Raw genomic sequence first — 15,332 nt, 5'->3', positions numbered from 1 at the left:
GAGAAAAAAATCCCATTGCTATTTATTAGTTGTATTTTTTTCTGGGCAAAACCTAACTATGTTCATAGACAAGAGGTTGAAAAAACAGTAGCCAGAAATTTATCATCAGTTAACTCTGTTATGTACATCTGATTTTCTCAACTTGGAAGAAGCGGAATTCTTGGAGTTCTTAAAAACCAAGGAATTCCCCAGATTGAAGAGCAATCCCACAGAGCAATTTTGGGGGGAGGATGGAAGATATGAAAGCAGTGGCTTAATGTTTCCACACTGTTTTCTCAAGTACCCCACAACTGTGGTATTACAAATTTTGGGAAGAACAGGCTGCCAACAGTAGTTTCTTCTTTGCACTCTGTAATTCTGAGACGGTACTGAGGAGAGCGGTCACTCTCCTGCCACACTTACAGATTCCCCTTGGCACGAGGAAGAATAGCCATGAGTCTGTGAGAAGAATGCTGCAAAGTTGGTTGTGCCTTCTCTACAGCCCAGTTGTTTATGTACCCCCACCTGGAGAGACTGGCATATAACACGGAGGGTATATCAAGGCGTCTGGCTACTGCAGAAAGATTATAGTTGAACTAGTCTTTAAGAAAGCTATGCTGTATACCATGATGACTATTGTTCTCTGTGGTAAGGTTATTTATACTCTTTTTTCCTTTTTTTTTTTTTTTTTATTCATTGCTTGAGTGAACCTAATACATTTGAAATCATGTTTCAGAAGAAGTAAGATACTCTGCAACTGGTGTTATTCCACTGCAGAAAAACCCCAAAGGGATTTCTAATCCACTGCTACTAACGTCACCTAATAGTGAGCCAAACTGTATAATATGCTCAGTGCTAGGAATGCTGCTTCATATCCAAACTCATTTGGGTTTGGTTAGTATTGCCTAGTAATTAATTATTATTCAGTATTTATGCTATCAGTGACATCCAGAGGCTGGCCTAAATAGTCTCGAGCCCCTGGCACCAGCAGCAGCACATATAAATGCAGATATTTTGTTCTCTCTCAATAAATGTGTGCTGTAGACTGTCTGTTAAAATACTTGCTAGTAAGTCTTCCCTGTAGCTAAACACAAGGCTGAACATGCTGGACATCAGTCAAAGACACACAGTGACATACAGCTTACTAATTACTATTAATGTTTACAGGATTTAGAATGTCTTAATTGATTTTGGCACTGAAAGTACAGTCTGCTAAATTGCTTGTCACCTCTGTTTTATCCAAGGTCTCATTGAGAATCTCATATGCAATTAACTGTAATTGCTATAGTGTATTTATTCTGAAGTGTACAATACATTATTATTTTGTTATTTGGATCTCAAAAGCAGGGAGTTAATTGCTTAGAAAAATACAATTCAAAACAAGGCGATCTTTGTGGTGAGGTGTTTGGTGTTGGTTTTTTTTTTTCAGAGCAGAACAATATGAAGACTTTAACGTAGTTCATGTTCCAAACTCATAGTCCTCCTGTATTGCAAACCTCACTACCTTCAGGGAGAATAACTTGTGTGTAAAGACGTTGCAGATAAATCAACATTATCAACTTTGTGTGGCCCCAAGCGAGGAGTCTGATGCACTGCACACCACTGTGGTTACAGGACCGAGTGTCCCCAGTGTGCAGAGACGTTTGGAGCAGTGGCCAGTCCCAGGCACGCGTCAGGTGAGCCTAGAGCTGGGGCTGCGGCAGGAACCTGCATCCCCAGGGCCACGGGCTGGAGCCTAGCTGCACCCATGGTCCCAACAGAGTGAAAGAGACCGCAAACACACCCATCGGTGGTGTGTCTCACTCAATTGAGTACTGCCAGAGTCCAGGTATAAACATAAGGCAAATCTGCACCAAAAAGAATCCTTCTCCTTTCCCGTCCCAATGCTAAATTGCTCATGGGGGCATCTCCTGTATAATGTAGGAAGACTAGGGCTATGGATGCTGAAACAAATTGTTCATGCTGTCTGTAGGAAGGGGCAATTTTTTTCCTGCATATGGAACTGTACAGCAGCTCTTGAAAGGAATGTATTTCCTCCGCATACTCAATGTTAAAAGACGGAAGAAGCACTGAACCGCATACATGAATTCATCTGCCAGTTTAGCCTGGCAATATCTTCTATTTAAACAGCCAAAGCTCCAAAATGAACACGGTCTGTCTAGAAACCTCAATAAAAGGAAAAGCTTTGCCAAGAAGCACTCTAGGACAGCAAAACAGTGAAGCCCTTCCTACAGACAAAGGAAAGGAATGTGCAAGAATCTCCTTCCCAGGAAGGGGGAGCTACATTGTCTCCTGGTACTGCCAAGGATTTGTACTTTGGAGCACTGGTCTGATTTTACAGTTCAGACTGACAGCACCTGCTCCTTTCATTTCCTAGTGGGGTTGTTCAAGGAACAGCTAATCATAAACATTGGCTTGCCGTCTTTTGTAAAGCAGAGGATACTCTAGTTCCTTGTATTAAGAAACTAGCTGTCCTAATTTTCTGGAGAAAATTATTCCAGGAGATAAGATACAGATCTAGCCAAATTCACTTAATTAAAGAAAATGCAAATCCAGTACAGCCAGTCTACATTCTCTTTACTGCAAGCACCAGTCACAAAATCTCTCCAAGGGTCTGAGTATGACAAATAATGACAATAATGGTACATATAAAATATTAGAAATATATTCTATCAAAATGCAGGATGGAAACGGAGGTTATTTGCTTCATATTAGTTTCACCTACTGCAAGTGGAAAAACAAACCTAAATATCATGGGCAGATTTTTAGCACATTCAAACATCTTGGAGCTTGCGTTTATTTTAGTTAACTATTTTGATATTTTCCATTCAATTAATTATCAGATTAAAGTTCTTACATAAATACGTAAAATAGTGTGTTGAAAATAAAAGATTACTGCAGAGTTTGCTTTAGAAGAAAACATAGCAAGATTGAAAGGTACAAAATTCTAAGGTAGAGGAGGCTGCTAACTTGGCTGCAGTTCCACGCACATGAATGTGCCCTGCTAAGATGGGGTGTACTGCATGGAGTATGGCAGACTCTTATAAATCTTTACTGTAGGAATAATATAGGATTGTTGGTGAATACCATTGCTTAGATTTTCTGCTTGGATCTTCTAGCATTTATTTATTTTATTTTTTGATTACAGATGTTGATCATAAACACTTTCTGTGGTATTTTAGGCTTCTTGGGATCTATCAAGTATCTTTTATTTTCAGCTTAAGAATTTACACTAAGCAATCGCTTTCTGCTGCAGAGTTCCTGACACAGCTTCCCAGTAACCTGTACCACTTTTTTTCTTCAAAATGTGTTCATTTTGTGAGTCGTACGCTACATGTGGTGCCAATATGCCTACTGTCTAACAGAAGGCAGGTGCGTTTGCAGAGATGACAGCTTTCTCAGAACTCAATTATTTAACTCATTTATAACAAGATTATTTGGAAAAGACATACCATCTGTTTACTGGTCATAATCCCTCTTGTGTGCTAAGCACTGTTTATTAAACTTTGTGCATCCCTTTCTATTTAGTTTCACACTGTTTTACTAGAAGCAACTGGAAAATTGCTAGATTCAAAATCAGAAGTGAGAAGATCCCGGTCCCACTTGTCAATTTTTTGACTGATTCACCTAATTTACCTTGGACAACTGTTCTGCTTCTTGATTTCTATTGCTCATTTGTAAGAAGACATTTCAGTAACTCTGACATTTACAGAATGAGGAAGAAAAGCTATTTAGTGATAAACAGCTTAATCATTGTAATAATTTAACAGCTTTGTTCTACCAGCTACATGGTAATGTGGGTAGAAAAACACTAAAAACAATTCTTCAAATAACCATTAGGGTTTCTAGACAATTTTGTTGCTCTGTTTACATTCCATTAACATGTGTCAGATCCAGATTTACTCCCAATGGCTTTAACTATGTATGTTCAGATGCTTGGAGAAAACACATGCAAAATTCTGATTCTTTCTAGCAAATGTCAAGGACAATCCTTGATTAAAAAAAAATACTTATCCAACAGCAATGACAAAACTAATACTTAGTTAAAGACAGAAAGCTGTCATTTGATATTTTACCTAAGGTTATTTACAGAGTGAGGAAATTTTCCATAAAAACTGAGAAGTTAGTAATTTTAATTCACAAAGACATGTGTCTGCATGCATTCTATAAGCTGAAAGAAATTCAATTACCTATTTCCATTTATTCTGTCTATTCTAATAAGGACATGTTAAAAACTGTACACATATGACTTCAGTGCAGCATTCAAAGCACATTCTTAGGACAGTCAAGAGGTTAATAAACTACAAACTTCTTTCATTTTTTAGTCTAATTTATTTCCCACTTTTTTTGTAGAACAGTCAGAATATAGAAATTGATTCATGAGTAAATGACATCAGTGATTCCCCTTGCTCTAGTTAATGTCAAAATCTCATTTTCATTTATTTTTGTACCAACAAGGGTTAAAGATTTCTTTGGGGGGCAGAAATGTATGATTTTTAGTGTGCAGTTCCTCTTTGACTGGAATGACTGTCAAATTCATTTTATGTTTTCCTGATATTTGCATCTTTTGAGCTCTTATTATTTCTTCATAAATAAATTTAAGAATGTTGTATAGTTGTAGATTTTTCTTAAGTGCTTAAGATTTTCATTCCATTACAAAACAAGGAAGTATTAAGTTGAAAAACTGAAAAAAAATAATCAACTATTTTCCTCAATAAAATGATACGGGAGAGCACCTAAATAACGTATTTTGGTGTTATATGAAAGAACAATCATAAGAGAAGATCCTCCAAAAGTAACACAGTAAAATATCACTTCAGCATTTAATGAGCAAACTGTTTTCTTTCTTATGTTAAGAATCCACTGTAAATAACAAAAACTACCTCTAAAATACAGATTTAAAATAGGGTTGTTTATATTAGAGAAGATTTGAATCAGCCCAATGTCTAATAAACTTCTTCCCTGAAAAAATACCTGAGCCAACAGCTCTAGCAGTAGCCTTAGGTTGAGAAGCAGTATACCCACAGCATAACTCTGAACTGCTTTGAGTAAGCTCTGTAAATGTACTGATTCCAGAAACATGACAAACTTATTTAGCAGTACTGCCTTTTTCTACATTGTATGGCTTTGCATGGTTCGTAAAAACCAAAAAGCTCTTTTCCTGATAGTCTGGTTACTGGAGTTTATATCCAGTATACTTGGTGCGGAGTGCCAAAATAAAGGTTGTTATAATTGTCGTTCAGAAAGCTTACTATTGCAAAGCTCTGAAGTCTTTGGGAATTCAGGACAAAGATCTGGAGCAGGGGCATTTTAGTGAGACAGTTCTTGTTCTCTGAACACACTGCTTTCAAAGAGAAGTATGTTCTATTCTTCCAGAGTTTAATCAAGCTTCAGAAAGATAAGATAAATGAATGGTACTTAGAGAAGTTTTGTATTTCTGCCTTTCATAACCAGAACTGCGGGGTCATCAATGCCTTCAGAAGAATCATACTGACAAAGCAGAACAGCTCTTTCCCAATTCACACTAACTGCAAACTAACTGGTAATCATAGTATCTGCAAGCTAATAAAGTTTTTGATAAATGACAGTTTGCCTAGGGGGAGAGGATGCTGAGTTCAGGAGGGCAGTGAACATGCATTCCCACTGTCACAGAGCAGCAACCAGCTTAGACACACCTGAGCTCTTTCTCACAGGGAGAGTGGAGAGAATAGCAGGAAACAGTAGGGGATAACAGATAAGAGGTAGGGGAACAATAGAAAAAAATATCTTAAACTAGGACTGACCGCATTAGTGCTCTTCTCTGCCACTGTGGAATCAAAAAGGTTCCCATAAGCCACGGATGTCTAACATCTGTGCAGTCCTGACTTATTTACCAGTGCGAATGAGAAGGAGCACTAAAAGTGAAACACGGGTTGCATCTGGGAAGTAACCACCTCCAGAACTTCCTCTGAGCTGCAGTAGACCTTTTTTCCTCTGATCCATTACCCAAATAAATAAATAAATCGAAGGTCACTGTAAAGCACCATTCTGTGCTAAATGGAAGAAATGGAAGATGGAAAGGACAGCAGCACACAAATGAGCATTAGTATGAGTCAAACAGCAGCAGCTCACAATTGGTAAGTGTTTAAAAAGCAGTACCTTACTGTATCTCAGCAGGTGGTACACATCTTGCAGCTAAGGCGTGTCTAGGTTAGTCTGCATGGGACATAGCAGTAGTGGTTCAGGAGTTTTCTTGAGCTGAGACCTGGAGCAAATACAGAATACAGGTATAATTACAGTCTGCACTTTTTTTTTTTTTTAATCTTTTTATCAGTAGAAAGCCTGAAGTGGCCACTGTCAATGGAATCCCTACAGGACTTGTACTATTTAAGGTGTCAGAATACAGTGAGTTGGAGCAACAGGTTCTTTTTGAAGAAATTAAGAAATTTCAGATCTTGGGTAAGCTGAACCAGTGTCAGGGAGATGTGTGTTTCACACTCAGGTGTGGAAAGAAGCAAGAATATAGTTTCTGGTGATATCCAGAATGGAATTTAACCTGTTTCCATTTTATTCTGCAGCTGTCTGTTAGAAAGATGTTATTCTAGCTGTGTCGGATAAGTACATTTACAGTTAACAGAAAGATGTCTGTACACAAATAAAGAAATTATTTTCCCCCATTAAAATAAATGGGTTTTGGTGTTATCCAAATGTTGACTTTTAAAATGACTCTTCAGAGAGACATTAAAAAAAAAAAAAAAAAAGCATGCTACAGCATTATCATCTTCTTGAGTACCATGAACAAAACATCATCAGTGTTGCAAGTCGTGGGCCGAAAAATTCTCCTGTGTGCATAAATGTAACTTTCAGAGATTATGAATGACATGCACACAAAGCAGCACACAACTCTGCATGCTCATGAATGTCCTGCAGATATATAAGGTCCCTAAGCTGTTAAGACAGAAAATCTGAAAAAAACAGTAGCTTGCAGATTTCTCTTAAAACTCTCTTAAATGAAATTTCTCTCTTAAAAATCTAGATTTGCATTTCTTTTCAAATTTGTATCATATTTGAAATTACTAGAGGAATATATTTATTTTCAGTGGACCTTCTTGTCATCAAGCAAGAGGGCAGGAGGTGTACCGTTAGTTGACAAATAGTAATGATGAACACATTTTGCATCAAATTGGTACTCTGAAGATTTTGACAAGAAAGGTGTCAGAAGAGACCTTATCTTAATCAATCCTGGATGTCCACACTCCTGGGAATACTCTAAGCCTGCATCTAGCTGCTAGTCAAGCTCAGGGTGCACAGGAGATTTCTTTTTGGATTTCTGAGGTCACTATGATGTGTCATCAGTGATGACCTTTTCCCACCTGAATGACCACTGAGAACAGTTTGCATTTAGTAGATTTTTCTCACACAACTCATCACAACTCAGTCAAAAAGGAGCAAGGTCACAGAAGAAAACTGTGGTTCCAGTTTTACAGATCCGAGAGTCGTCACCATCAGTATCTATTTTACTCATCAGAATTTAGTAACTTTTTTCTTAAACACCAAAGCCCTAGAAGCAACATCATTTATTAACCTTATGTCAGTGGCTGCTTTCTATGAATTTAATATACACTTAACTTCAGACTTAGTTTTCCACTCATAGAGTGGATATGTGGATATATGTGGGTATGAGTAGATATATCCACTCAGCTGATATATCTCATGCTTAGGATGCACGCATGAGTGTATCAGAGGAGAGGGATGGAGTGAGGGAGAAAAGAAAGCAAAGGAGAAGCCTTTGAACATATGAAACAACGTAAACTGGTGTGGTTGCCACCTGCCTAAGGCTGCAGTGTTTAAAAGAGTATGAAAAAGTATGAACTGCTCCCCCCCATTACCATTGAGGGAACAAGATCAAAACTTTTGGAACGCTTTTAAAACATTGTGTTAATTTTTTAATTGCTGAACATTTTTTAGGCACATTGAAGTAACACACTTTTTCACAGTGTTTGATAGTGGTAAATAGGGTTGAACATGCAGTCATGGCTATAAATGACTTTTTGTATAAAACATAAAAGCTATTGATTCTTCCAGTAACCTTAGAGTCTTGGGTGCTCAAAAGTGTTTCCTTCAAAGATGTTTCCTTCTTTGTGCGAAAAGACTTACAGTGTTTCTTAAATATCTAAAATAAAATCACTTCCTGCTTTTCTTAGGGGTTAAATGCACTGTGAGGTCCCTTGCAGCTTTTGAAACCTCATGCAAAATTAATGCATTCTGTTAAGTTACAATCAACATTAATACTCTGAAATCTTGAAGCATTAGTATCTTGACCTTTATGTCTAGATGAATGAAAACCAAATTAACTTCTGACTGATCAGTCCTTTCTGAAGGATTGTGTTTGTTAAGCAATGTCCCCCTTTTCACGTGCAGGTGTGAGGGCAAAAACAAGCTGTTTATCCATGAAAGCTGAAACATCTTAATCTTGACAGCTGCCAGAATGTCTAGCCTTAATGAGCTAGTTATAGACACTGTTCTTGGGCATTTATATATTATCCTAATCTGTTTTTTTCTAGAGAAAACAGCGATGGGTATTTTTGGCAGGAAGGCACAAGGGGTGGACACAGTTAACAATATGTAAGATTATATCTAGCTGTTATCTTTGTCCTTTGTCCCCCATCTGTCCCCCTCAAAAGATTTGTTTTCCCCCTGAATCCAATGAGTTCTCAGTAACATCTGACCTTTCAGAGTAACTGATTGATTTACCGTGCCCCTTCAGTTCTGTGGTATGGCCACATTTCTCCAGGTATAACTCTGCCCAGTTTTAGTCAAGGAACTTAGGGGCATGTTGATATATTCATCTTCAACAGTCCCTGGCAACAGTTCACATCACCTCTGTGAGCTCACACTAATGTCTAGAATTCAGAGAGCAGCAATCCTGTGGTTACTTCACTGATAGGACAGTAAATGAATGCTGAAACACACTGTTCTGATTTTTTATTTTCCAAATTTTATTTTTGTTTTTAGCTATTGCAACTTTTAAAAATGTTTAGATCAGCAGCAGTAGAGAGGGTAAAGCCCGAGTTCATCCATACAGCCAGCTATAGTACAGAACAAGCTGCCTGCCAGCGTACTGATCAGCAAGAAAGCCTCATGTTTGGGCACCTCCTGCATGATCGGAGTAAGAATATTGACAATCCTCAGAAAGTAACTGTGGGGCAGGAAGATCACCACCATCCCTTACCAATGTCAAAACTTCAATGAGTTCGTTTCTATAACCCAGTGCATAGTTTGGGTATGCTCGCTGGGACAGCAGGCTTATACTCCAGTGCTTTACTCTCTGTAACAAATACTGATCAGTGTGGGCCAATAATCCAGGACGGGTGGGTATCTCTCACTACTGCACTGTATGATATTTGCCTTGTTAATCATAATTACAGTATATCAGATTTCCTCTCCATAAAACTAGTTAAAGGCAAGAAGAAAAAGCCCTTAAGTTGTCCAGTTTCAATTTTACATTCACAACTGAGTAACTACAACATGAAATTGTCTACTTCATAAGAAAACTTCAAAGAGTTGTTTCTACTAATTCCTTTTTACAGATTTATTTTAGTATAAAGAATGTCTTGCATGAGTGTACAATTACAGTCAGTGAAGCAGAAATACAGATATGTTCAGTTCTTACTCAAAGCATGCATTCTTAACAATATGCTTTGGAGAAAAGAAAAATAAATAAAAATTTAAAAAAATATATTGAGATTTTCCTTTGGATTTATGAAAATTAGGAAAGCTTCCAAGAGCATCTCAACATTAAAGTGATCACTTCCTAGGAATGAAAAAACAGAAGAGCAGCCTGAATGATGTGTTGTTCAAATCTGCTTCTTAATCCTATTCTCTTTGGCCGTTACATTTTACAAACTGTTTCACTTTAGATTTTTCTTGTTTTTCTCCAGTCGCTGCTCTTAATTTCTCTGTTTTCACATCTGTTCTACAGTTTTCTCTTAGAGAATTTGCTGTTTAGAAAGACGGGATTCCAGACAGACTGGATTTCCAGAATTATCCACTAGTAGCAGTCTGTAGACACCCTAAATTTGTTTCTTTTTTTTCTCTGGAGATGAAGAGGAGTAAGGATTGAAAATTAATATATTCTGTATATTCCTAATAATAAATTGATAGGAAACTTGATCTAATAGTAAATTACTGATTCACTGCTTTTCCAAGTAGTAAATATCCCAGTTGATAAAATTATCATCATATCCTAATACATATGGATCAGGCCCAAAAGCTTCACTGTATAAAATGGGTATCCTAAGTTTACAAAGCACAACAGATACAATACATTCACCATGATACTCTGAAATGTTTTCTAAAAAGCCAGTGTGAGCATTTCAGTGCATCTGGCTCTTCATCTGGGAGGGATAAATGCTCTCAAAGCTGTATTTATTTCCCTTTATGCCAACAACTTCCTGCTAAAAGATAAATCAGACTAAATAATCAGCTAAAGATGCTAGTGGTTTGTGATAGTTTACTTTTCAGAGAGAATAGTGTGCAACGAGTCCAGGACAGTCACTTGACACAAAGTCCTGGCCAGAGCAGCTTGGAGTATTTTGAACTATCTTTCCATTCTACATATTACGTAAAGATGAGAGTGCAGTTATTCAGGAAAAAAATAAGGACCATCCAAACTTAAAACCAGCTGTAAACTTCTCATTAGATTCATGAAGGTCAAGATAAGTAATGTTTCCTCTTTACCCATATCAAGCTATGCAGACAGCTTTCCTGAAATCCATTGTGAGGTGCCAACACTTCTGGCAACCTTTTTATGATCTGCCAGTGTACAGAAATGATGTGAATTTTGGCACTTCCTTAAATGCAAAGCGAGGATTGTAAATATTGAACCACTGTGATGTGCCAAACTCCCATAATATAGGCTTAGAGCAGTTGATTCTGAAAAGGAAAGTTAACAAAATGGTTGACTTTATTTTCATTCTGAGTAATCTGATTTTAAAGAAAAGTGTGCACTTTTATTTTACATAAATTACCCAGAAGAGTAATATTCTCCTCTTATTCTTTATATATTTATTTCCTACCCCCCTCCAAAAAAAAAAAAAGTAAGGTTCAAAAATAGACAGACTTTTTTTTAGCTTATTCCAAATTAGAGAGGCTAATGGTTTCCACTGTGGATGAGAAAATGCAAGGGACAAGTAGTCAAAGATGAAATGGTATATGAATTTCAGTGTTTCCTAGAGAAAAGAAAATGGATGCTAGAAAAAAATTTATGTACATATCTTGTTCTACAACTACCTAAGCCACTCAAACTCCTATTCGTCATTATGGCTAGTTCTGTGAAAATACAATCATATTATTTAATTCTACAAATTTTTCCAGGAAAAAAAAAATGTCATTTAATGAGGCACTTGGTAAGTACTTTTTTTCCCCCTGGAAAGATTGTGACCTAAGGGCGATCAGAGTTCAAAGGAATTTGTTAAAAAATTGCAGAAACTGTTGCTACTTCTTTTTGTGTTTATATTGTTAACACATCTCCATAACTTTTTTTTTTTTGAGCACTTCACACAATATTACTGTACGGTTTTATACAAGTGGGAAATGAAATGCTTGTGTGTCATTTCTTTTAGCGCTCTCAAATGGTTCTTTAGTATTTATTGCAACTTGTTGGTCTTTCAAGGACTATAATGGAATTTTAAGCTTATTGGCATGGTTCAAATAAGCTGTTTGCTCGTCTTATGTAACCTGGGTACTTCCTGCTTCTGGCTATCTAAGGCAGAAATAAATGGCAATTTCACTTTATTATTATTCATAGGGGCGTAACAGTCAAGATTAATGTGTTCTCTAATGATTTATTCATGAAAATTTTCTGCAAATCCTGACATTTTCATAATTTTTAACACATACAATTTGTCCAAAAATTCCTACTAGAAAACAGGGTTGTTCTTTATTCATTCTTCATCATTCATTTCTCTATTAAAACCTTTCGTTCTGCCAATAAGAGAACACAAACAATACTTTCCAAACGTGACCAATCACTTTCTATGACTAGATAAGAAGTTAAATTCTTCCATAACCCCAGGCACTAATATTTTCTGTCTCCTAAAAGAACAGGATCAATAGTTGCAAATTATTAGTTAGCAACTCAGTTAACTTTCTGAATGATCCTACGTGGGAAAGAAAAAAAGAAAAAAAAAAAAAAAAGGTCTAAATGTATCGTATTATTTATTCCAAGCAAATAATTCATCTGATTCTATTTAACATATCCCAAGAAGTCGCAGAGAATGTGGTTGGGTAGAAATGTGCATTACAGTTCTTGACTGGAGTCATGGGAACTGGTACTGTCACAAAGTAAAACTACTCAGTTATTGCAATATGAAGGACTTAACAGGCCTGACAGTCATACGAATTTAGAGTATAAACATATATACCTCATATATTTCTTTCCCACTCAGCAAATCACCAGCTTCCCGTTATACCTAACAAGTTACAAGCATGTCTCAAATTTCAAATGGCTTTTAGAAAATCTTATATTATTTCTCTCCAGCTACATTTTCTGTCCTGCAAATGTAGCACACAAGTTGATTCTGTACAATAAGATGAAATAGAGCCATTTAAGCCAACTCCATGCCATGTTCCACACAGAGTACTTAACAGTCCAGCTTGGCATCTTTAAAACTGGTGTCATCTCTTTTGTTTCTTTTTTTTTTTTTTCCCCTCCCGGATTATTCTAATTACTTTTTGCTGGATATTACAAGACCATATGTATATAGCAATTTTACATATCAACTGTGCAAAGTATGTATTCAGAGAGAATAAGAAAATAACCAAAAGCAGCAAGTTGGAGGCATGGGAACCTGGACAGAACTTACTATAGTTGTGTATACACAGTCATGACAAATTTTCTTTTTATTGTCTTGTTTGTATTTTTGTTTCTTATAAAACAGAAGCTTTAGTTTTTACAGGAGGAACAACATAATATAATTCCTTTTCGGTAGATACTACCACTAGATATCAGAAAGAAAAATACAAGATACAACTCCTTTGAACTCTGTCTTTAAGAATCACTGGAATGCTAACACCTGCAGCTCACTCGGCCAGCTATTAGATCAGTAAAGATATTTTTTGTCACTTACAAACTCTAGCAGATTACTTTTATATGCCAGCTAAGTTGCCAAGGAGATTTGCATTAACGCAGACCAAATATTTTAAGTGGAAAAGCTGCTGAAATGTGCCAGACAGGTGGTCAATATCTGAAAATTACTGGCCAGTGAAAGGTTACAGCTTAGAGAACTGCCCTTTAGCTCCATGGTCTTTCATAGAAGGAAGACAGGTACGTGATTGTCCCTGTTCCACCCACAGAAATAAAAAATGCACACAAGAAATGGTTCCTAAGGATTCAGAAAGAAATAAAATCAAGATGATGAAAAATTGTCGCTTCTTATTCAGCAGCTTGGCAAGTTACCTAAGCTGTTTATTGCCCGGCTTCTCTGAAAGTCATGAGATGAGGGTTCTCGGTGTTACGTTATTAAATGCAGGTGTATATTACTGAAGTTTTTCAAACTCTCCAAATTAAATGTAGTTCATATTGCTATTATGTATTTTTTCCTCATGAAAGCAGTTCTTTAGATGACTGTGTCCTCTGCTAAAGTCATCCTCAAGGTAGGGAACTGGTAGTCTGCCTTTCACATTGTTCCTCACCTTCACACATCCTTGGCACTGAGCAGGTTGTAGAGTTCAGTTCTCACCTTGTAATCTTCTGGCTGGTTCTGGCAACTCCCAATTTCTCATTTCCTTCAATGCTGGATCATTTACACAAATCAGTTCTTTGAAAAAGTGACCTTTTTGCAGACCTCTGATGTATTTCTTCCTTCTCCTCCGGAGAATCCAAGACGAATTGCTTTATTCTGAAGGTCCTCCATCACTACTGCATCCCAGTTCATCGGCTTTGTAATCATATGGAAAGGTTGTCTGCCTTCACTGCCAGACGTGTTTACCAATAAATATTCCAAAAACATCACGAACCACCATTCTTTCTTCCACATTGCCTTTTATGCATGGGAGGAATTTCTTTAATTAATTTCAGCTCTGAGACTCTTTGCTATAATTCCAGGCAGGTGCTGTACTGTTCCTACTGTTAATGAGTTTTGCCTTCATATAACTGGGAGAAGGACAGAAAGGGCCGTGCTGGCTAAAATTGTTTAAAATTGGTTTTCAGCATGCAAAATAAACTGGACAGCTCCTGTGTGAAACTGATTGTAGTGTCACTCCCTGCTCCATGGAAATTTAATCTGTCTGGCGAGTCAGAATGAAACTTGCAGCAGGGGCTGAAGCTATTGACTTTTCCACTTTTTTTTTTTAAATATTCTTTGTTCAGATTGACTGAGGCTGTTTCACCTGAATTGTCATTCTTAAATAATTGTCCTGCTAGGAGCAACCATTCAACCTCATGCCACCGTTTTAAAATCTAGGCTAGCTCTTGACATTCTCAACCTACAAGCACTGTGAAAAATTGCTTCGATAAGGTTGTTTATAATTTGAGGCAGTAAAACAGAATTCTTACTAATTGTGTTTCAGGCATGATCGATTATGTAATCCACAGAGAAACTAATTTCAAAAACACTGTAACCATAAAAACAGCTGTTCCACTGAGTCATTTTCCCAATGTGCAACTTAAAACAAAGCAAAACAGAGAAAAGCCTCTCCTAGTTGCAACTTATTTGTGTTGATATGATTATGGTGTAGGATAATGCTAAGAAAGGGGGGGGGGGGGGGGGGGGAGGGGGAAGGAAGAAAAAGTCACCTCTACACTCCTTTTATATCAGAAGTTTAGCAACAGAACAAAGAGCCTTTGGAGTTAAAAGAAAATAAAAAAAAATAAATATCTCAGTTTTGAAAAGAGATTAGTACCCTAAACTAAATGATGAACAGCAGGACATGTACTGATAGTCAAAAATAATCTGTGAAGGTAAGAATGAGTCTAAGATTAGAAAGAAAAGAATTAAACTAATAAAACAAGATACTTCAAAGACCTAAAAAAAATTCATATCACATATGTACATGCATACACGCAAACATTTATGGTTATGTAAGTATAATACAGCCTCTAGAAGAGATGGTAGTAAGATCTCATAAAGAAGATGAAGGGAATTTCACTATTCAAAAGGAAAATAAAGAGAAAAAAAGTACTGCAGGCATTGCTCTTTCACCAGTAGAAAATAAAGTGACAAAGCAGGCAGCCTTTTTCATACTTAGAAAGACCCTTCATCTCACCTGGCTTTTGGAGGGAAAATATAAACTAAGTTCTATCAAAATGAACCTTACACTGAAGTCCAAACAAGGTTGGCTAGTTTTTTGTTCATTTGTTTGTTTGTTTGTTT

General features: G+C 36.8%; 1 protein-coding gene and 1 long non-coding RNA gene across 9 annotated transcripts in view; one reads left to right on the top strand and one right to left on the bottom strand.

Annotated features, from left to right (window-relative positions):
- LOC106033922 (uncharacterized) overlaps window positions 1–15,332 on the bottom strand; it is a 291,778-nt gene that overhangs the window by 163,511 nt on the left and 112,935 nt on the right. For 3 of the 4 annotated variants that reach the window (XR_010831804.1, XR_010831802.1, XR_010831803.1), the window contains exon 3: window positions 6,118–6,223. This is a non-coding gene — a long non-coding RNA (uncharacterized lncRNA). Of the gene's footprint in view, window positions 1–6,117; window positions 6,224–8,687; window positions 9,217–15,332 lie in introns of those variants that run through there. The other variant, XR_010831805.1, reaches the window with a different exon arrangement.
- The window catches only part of SYT9 (synaptotagmin 9), a 70,100-nt gene that overhangs the window by 16,421 nt on the left and 38,347 nt on the right, over window positions 1–15,332 (top strand). The gene's annotated exons all lie outside the window — the stretch shown is intronic.

The sequence above is a fragment of the Anser cygnoides genome, chromosome 5 (genome assembly GCF_040182565.1).
Source record: "Anser cygnoides isolate HZ-2024a breed goose chromosome 5, Taihu_goose_T2T_genome, whole genome shotgun sequence".
In the NCBI taxonomy this organism is placed as follows: Eukaryota; Metazoa; Chordata; class Aves; order Anseriformes; family Anatidae; genus Anser; species Anser cygnoides.
Note: the sequence above shows the minus strand (reverse complement) of the source record. Positions and strands in the feature narration are given on the sequence as shown.